An 8,304-nucleotide genomic window follows, 5' to 3' on the forward strand; every position below is an offset into this window, starting at 1 on the left:
TCTGGAAGTTGGGTCTTCTATGTTGAACTTTCATCAATATCGCTTATTACTTCAATGCAATGAAAAAAATCATCAATCTAAAGGAAAAGTTCAAATATTGTATGAACCTTTAAGTACAATTGAAAACAACCCCAACTAAACATTATGTTGAAGATATTGATGATGTTGCATATAGTTTATGAGTTTATCCAAGGGGCTAAGTCAACAATGAAGATATTATCAAGTTCTCTTGTGAATTTTAATTTGATTTTGAAGCAAAAATAATATTGCTAAGTATAAAGTCTTACAATACTTTATTATATTGACACATTGTTGTTCCCTTAATATTATGAATATCAATAAATGCATTTTATTTTCTCTTCCTTTATACCCCTCATATATTTAACCATTTCTTACCCAACATTATATGCCTTTCTCTTATTCTAACTGTAACACCCCGATTTTCAAAGCGAGGGTGTATTTTTTTTTCAAAAGTAATTAAACTAAAACAGAGAAATAAATAAAGAAATGCCTTTGGATAAATAATTGAGTCATTATAATTTTTAAGCAGCGGAAAAGTTTCTCCAAATATAAATCCAAACCATTTACACAACAACAAATGGTACATGGAACCCATTCAAATAGGATGTCAAGCTAACAATATTAGTATAAGTACAGTTTTCCAAATTTAAAATACTCCAACCCAAAAAGAAGAACGCCTAGTCCCTATACATCAACCTAATCTGATCATCCTACCAAAAACTATACACCCTGAGTGATCTCCACGCGCCCCGTGAGATCCTCCTAACGTAGCTGCAGTCAAGCGTTCCCATCTCCATTCTCGTCCGTAGGGTACGAACCGATAGGATCGTCCTGACTCTCATCTGAGGGCAAAGCCCAGATTTCCACAATAATTGTAAAGGGTCACCAACCAAAAAAAATAACAGTTAACACATAGCAACTAAATTTTTAAATGCTCAAAATAACTTTTCAACTAAGCATGCACCTTAACAGGATTTCCAATATGCGAAAAGTTTATACAATACTTTGCCAATTAAAAATGAAAGTAAAATGAAGTTCTCAATCTCCTAATTAACACATAACAAATCAAGACATGGATAAGTTAATGAGTAATCAATCATCTAACTCAAACTGAGGATTTTCACTGAGCCAATCGATTGGGAAATCGATTAGGGTGAAGGTTTTTAATGAAAACATAATCCTGGGCTGAATCAATCGATTTGGCAATCGATTGAGTGAGTACTGAGCCCCCAGGTTTTAAGCCAATCGATTTCCAAATCGATTTGGTCGAATATGGATGAGTCCCTGACTTAAGGCCCAATTGATTGGGCAATCGATTTCGTAAATGATTTTCGAAAACTGATTACAAAATCGATTGGCTAATCGATTTTGTCCATTTGGCCAAGTCCCTGTTTACCATCCAATCGATTGGGAAATCGATTTCCCTGATCATTTTTCCAAAAATTCATGAATTAACTCAAGTCATTCCTAATCAAGTCCACAACCTAACACTTAGCAATTCCTACGCGATTACCACGGCAATTGGGATCTCGATAACCATCATACTTACACCCAATAACCAACACATAACACTTAGCACCTTCAACGTAATTACCACGATAAATCAAAATTCAAATCACTCAATCATAAACTCAAATCAAATACGACTCGCGTGCCAAGCACCCTAATGCAATGCGTATATGCCAAAATGCATGGACTCGGAATTCCAAACCAAAACCCTCCTCGAAGGGCCGTAAATCATAATTGTACCGCCTATCGCAGGCCAAAGTACCAATTACCGAGGTGCCACCTATCACGGGTCAGCACGATTTACTAAAATGCGTAAATCATAAACGTACCACCTATCACGGGTCAGTACAGTTTACCGAGGTGTCACCTATCACGGGTCAACACGATTTACTAAAAGAAAAAGCGTGAATCGTAAACGTACCGCCTATCACAGACCAATATTGTTTACCGAGGTGCCACCTATCACGGGTCAGCACAATTCACCAAAAACGTAAATCGTAAACGTACCACCTATCACGGGTCAGTACAGTTACCATGGTGTCACCTATCACGGGTCAACACGATTTACCAAAAAGTAAATCGTAAACGTACCACCTATCACGGGTCAGTACAGTTACCATGGTGTCACCTATCACGGGTCAACACAATTTACCAAAAACGTAAATCGTAAACGTACCACCTATCACGGGTCAGTACAGTTTACCGAGGTGTCACCTATCACGGGTCAACACGATTTACTAAAAGAAAAAGCGGGAATCGTAAACGTACCGCCTATCACAGACCAGTACTGTTTACCGAGGTGCCACCTATCACGGGTCAGCACAATCCACCAAAAATGTAAATCGTAAATGTACCACCTATCACGGGTCAGTACAGTTACCATGGTGTCACCTATCACGGGTCAACACAATTTACCAAAATGAAATGCATGAGCATACACAGACTCCATTCACAACAATCGTTAAGCAAATGCAGATATTAAAAGATTCCCCATTTTTAATACCCATTTAACTTAAACGACTTTCAAACAACATTAATTAAATAAGTCATTAAGAGATTCCCCGTTCTTAATACCGATTTAACTTAATGATTTTCAAAACAAAACGTTAAGCAAACAGTCATATTAAGAGATTCCCCATTCTTAATATACTTTTGACTTAAACGATTTTCTCGCAAAACATTCAGTAAACGAGTCATTAAGAGATTCCCCATTCTTAATACTCATTTACCGAAACGATTTTCAAAAACGATAGTTAAGTAACCGAGACATTAAGAGATTCCCCATTCTCAACGCCCAGTTAACTTAAACATTTTCCTCAAATACACATTAAGTAAACCGAGGTATTAAAAGATTCCCCATTTTTAATACTCGTTTAACTCTAATGGTTTTCAAATTCCACAGAAACAAATTCAAACATACTTTCACATTCAAACCATAATTCACAACAACCACACCAATTAACAAACATCAAGTACGAACACACCAAATACAACGAACACAAATCACGCAACATAACACCCAGATACATCAAATTTCATTTACCACGAAACATTCATCACTATAAACAAAACCTAACTCTAAGGTTTTTACCCATAACGCACTAGTTTCGTTTTTCCCCAAATCGATACATTTAACCCTAACAAATTCCTTCCCACACAACTACAGATAAGTCCCTAATGCAAGCTAGAAGTTTGGAAGGAGCCCTTACCTCAACGTTAGCTTTAACGCGCGTTTCCGGTACCGCGAGTAATTCCGGTAAAATCTCCGCTCGCAACGCCGCTTCCAAATTAGTGCACTAGCACCGTAGCACGGAGGTGAGCAACTTTCCCTTCTATCTCTTCGAGAAATGAGGTTTGGATCTAGAAGAAACGGAGGGGTTTGTGTTTATATATATTACTTACTTTTAACAAATATCTCCAAAATATTATTAACTTTGGCTAAAAAGCCTCCGAGCCAAAATCCAAAATACACAAAAATACATAAAGCACACTTTAAAATTACGGGTCTTACACTAACCATGCACCATACATATTTGGAAGTAGTTCATTCATAAATAAGTTTGCTAAGATTTTATTACATAATTTAATTCATGCTATTGATTTCACTAAAGGGGATGAGAACGATAAAAATAAGATCCCTTCATTGGATGGACTTCAATATGTTGGGACATGCAGTTAACATCATGTTAATCCCCTAGAGATTTCGTTTTAACTTTATCATTATCTAATTGTACTTTGAATATACCAATCACATGGAGGAATTTGAAGTTTGTACCATGACTATTCTAGCCGCCTACAAATGAAAAGTGAAATGTTGAAAGAAGAACATATGAACTTCAGAGCTTCAAAAGAAAGAATTAGCGCTCAAGAAGATTTCACATATCTAAAAGGACTAGCATGAAAAGTGGACTCCCAAAAATATGAGCCCCAATACCATAAAAATAATACATTCAAGTGTGGCTTTGATCCACACCAATATGGATCAAGAAGACATATCACTACTTGCACACATTGATGCTTCAAAAAGTATTACATCTAAATGAAGACTTGCTAGGTTGAAAATCCAAAAGGACGACCTAGGACAAAATTAGGGTATAAAATAATAATAATAAATACCCGCTAGGTTGAAAACCTGAAAGGACAACCTAGGCAAAAATTAGGGTACAAAATCATAATAATAATAAATATTCGCTGGGTTGAAAACTTGAAAGGGCGACCTGGGCAAAAATAAGGGTACAAAGAATAATAATAAATACTCGCTAGGTTGAAAACCTAAAAGGGAAACCTAGGCAAAAATTTGGGTACCAAAATGAGTAAAGACCCACTAGGCTGAAAATCCAAAAGGATATCCTAGGAAAAAGTTAAGATACAAAGTCAAATCAAGACCTGCTAGGTCAAAACCTTGAAGGGGCGACCTAGGCGAAAATGAATGAAGACATGTTAGGTCAAAAAACCAGGAGGGCGACCTAGGCAAAAATTAAGGCCACAAAAAAAAAATAGAATGAATAAGTTCACTTGGTTAAGAATAAAGGAAAATGAGCAAATAATATGGCTTACACAGATCAAAGTCGAAGAAATCTATTCTGAAAGGTTGTGAACATAAACTGGGGCAAATCATATCCTCCAAAGTGTGTTAATAACATGATTGAAATTATAGTATGATTTATTAGCACACTTCTTTTATGAAATATTACTAATAAATTGGGTCATTTACCCATATGAGATCACCTTATCTTATTCTCTTCTTCTAAATCGTTCTTTTTTTGTACCATATAGTTTCTCACTAAATATCATTGTCTAAACTAATTTCTTGAGTTATCAATCTTTATTTAAAAGTTCATTTTTTAGTATAATCATATGTTGGGGCACAAAATATGTGAATGTCAAGAGGCCAAAACTAGTATGGTGTCTTTACACATAAGGTAGAGACAACTAGAGATCAAGTTGAAGATGTTACAAAAAAATATCTTTAAAGATGAAAAGGATAATCACCACTATTTTATTCGAGGTGACACATATTTTTTTTCAAGGATCATGTTCGTAAGGAGGTGAAAGAAATAGAAAAAAATAAAAAGAAATTGAAAAAAAAGTTGATTGAAAAAAATTGAAGAAAAAAAAGATGAAAATGAAGGAAAATATTCATTCATCAAATGCATTCATGACATTTCATATTTTTCGATACTGTATAAATTTAAAGTCGGGACGCTGACCCACACCCTATGATTTATAACGATGGAAAACACACTTACACACTCTAATTTAAAGTCGGGGTGATTGACCCGCACCCCTATGATTTAAAAGCCAAGATTTTTTCCCGTTACCTCACATCAATATTCTGGTTGAAAATGTGGCATGCAATTCGCTCTTCTCTTTTATGAATTTTTCTCTAAGTATAATCAAATTAAGATAGCAGCCGAAGATATGGATAAAATGACTTTCATCACCCTTTGGGGAATATTTTGTTACAAAGTAATGTCTTTTGGTCTGAAGAATGTTGGGGCGACCTACCAAAGAGTTATGGTATCGCTGTTCCATGACATGATACATAAACATGTAGAAGTTTATGTAGGTGACATGATTGCTAAGTCACAAATAGAAGAATAACACATTATTGATCTAAAGAAACTCTTCGAAAGGCTTAGAAAGTTTAGGCTAAAGCTTAATCCCTCCAAGTGCACTTTCAGCGTGAGGCCGGACAAATTATTGGGATTTGTGGTTAGTCATAAAATAATGATCGGCCCCAATAAGGTTCAAGCCATTTTAGAAATTCCTCCCCCAAATACAGAAAAAAAAAGTTCGCAGCTTTTTTTTCGGGAGACTAAATTATATTTTCAGATTTATATCACAACTAACTGCCACTTGTGAACCGATCTTTAAACTTTTACGTAAAATCAAACTGTTGTGTGGAACGACGAATGCCAAAACGCATTTAAGAAAATCCAACAGTATTTGCAGAAGCCTCTAATTCTAGTCCCCCTAGTTTCAGGCCACCCTTGATTATGTATCTTACAGTCCTCGATGAGTCCAAAGGATGCGTGTTGGGGCAACACGATGAAACAGGAAAAAAAGGAGCATGCCATTTACTAATTGAGTAAAAAATTTACATATGCTGAAACGAGATATACAATGTCAGAACGTACTTGTTGTGCCTTAGCATGGGCGGCCCATCGGTTAAGGCAATACATGTTTTTCCATAAAACTTGCTTGATATCCATAATGGATCCAATCAAGTACATTTTTGAAAAGTATGCTCGCACAGGGCGAATTGCTCGCTGGTAGGTGATGTTTTCAAAATATGATATTACCTATGTTACTCAAAAAGCCATCAAAGGGAGTGCCTTGGCAGATTATTTGGGTAATCAACCTGTGGATGATTATTAGTCAATGCAATGCGAATTACCTGACGAAAGTATCATGGTTTTGTTTGAAGAGTGCAACAATGGAAAACAGACCCTGTTGTTCAATGGGGCCTGAAACATAATGGGGCATGGGATTGAGGTTGTCTTAATATCTCCCAAAAAATAGTTCATACCTATCACAATGCGCATGTGTTTTGATTGTACCAATAATATGGCATAATGTGAATCTTGTGTCATGGGAATTTTGGCTGCTTTGGAAGTATATGGAGATTCAACCTTAGTCATTAATTAGCTTAACCAAGAATGGGAAACTTGAGATAAAAATCAAACATTATCTTATAAATAGAGAATATCCTCCCAGAATATTCGGAGAATGAGAAAAGGACTCTGAGACGGTTAACCGCGAACTTTTACTTGAACAAATTTTTTTGTATAAAAGGAATCATGATATGGTACTTTTCAGATGTGCCGATATCAACGAGCTAAAATAAATTCTACAAGGTGGCCACGATGGCTCTTATAGGATCCATATGAACAAATACGCCATGTCTAGAAAGATTCTTTGGGCTAACATTACTGGCTCACCCTAGAAAAAGATTTTTGTAATTATGTAAAGAAATGTCATAAGTGTGAAATATATGCTAAAAATATCCACGCCCCACCCTTACAACACCCGAGCCGTTCTCAATGTGGGGCATAGATGTCGTCGAAATGGTCAAAACAAAAGTGTCAAATGAACATCGCTCCATCTTAGTGGCAATGGATTAATTTATCAAATGGGTAGAGTTAATATTTTGTTATGACCTACCAAACAAGATCATTACTAACAATGCCACAAATCCGAATAACAGAATGATAGATGAACTTGTGTGCCACCTTTAAAATTGAACACCACAACTCGTCCCCGTACAAAACAAAAATGAATGGAGCAGTTGAAGCAGCAAATAAAAACATCAAAAATAAATTATTCAGAAAATGGTTGTAACATACAAAGATTGGCATGAGATGTTGTTATTTGCACTACACGGGTATCGCACTTCGATACGCACTTCAATTGGGGCAACACCTTTTTCCCTAATATACAGGATGGAGGTTGTGCTACCCATTGAAGTAGATATCCTCTTGCTAAGAGTCTTAATGGAAGCCAAATTAGAGGAGTCAGAATGGGTACAAACCCGTTTTGATTAATTGAATTTAAATGAAGAAAAAAGGTTGGTGCCCTTATGCCATGGGCAATTATATTAGAAAAGACTGAAAAGAGCGTACGAGAAAAAAATACGTCCTCGAGAATTATGGGAATGAGACTTGGTGCTAAAAAATATCTTACCAATTCAAAATGATTATTGTGGGAAATGGACCCCTAACTATCAGTTGGAGCTTTGATCCTCCCGAATATGTATGGAAAAGATTTAGTCTTCCCTGTAAACTCAGACGCCATAACAAAATGTCATACTTAAATAATGAATACCCGCTAGGTTGAAAACATGAAGGGGAAACTTAGACAAAAATTAGGGTACAAAAATAATAATGAATACCCACTAGGTCGAAAACTTGAAAGGGCAACCTAGGCGAAAATTAGGGTACAAAAAAGAATACCCGCAAGGTTGAAAACTTGAAAGGGCGACCTAGGCAAAAATTAGGGTACAAAAAATATAATAAACACATGTTGGGTCGAAAACCTGAAAAGGCAACCTATGAGAAGAAGTAAAACAACAACAACAAAAACAAAGAATATATATTCAAAAGGATATGATCAACAATATGAATCGGACTATGGCACGTGAAGATAATACAATCTACCTTTGAATTTCTGGTAACCAAGTCGGGTCTTCCACCAATTTCTTCTATTTTATCTTATGTATATTCTTTTTTTACGACAAATATAGAACCTCAATATAATGATATATACATTTAT

Source organism: Cicer arietinum, chromosome 7 (assembly GCF_000331145.2).
Source record: "Cicer arietinum cultivar CDC Frontier isolate Library 1 chromosome 7, Cicar.CDCFrontier_v2.0, whole genome shotgun sequence".
Lineage (NCBI taxonomy): Eukaryota > Viridiplantae > Streptophyta > Magnoliopsida > Fabales > Fabaceae > Cicer > Cicer arietinum.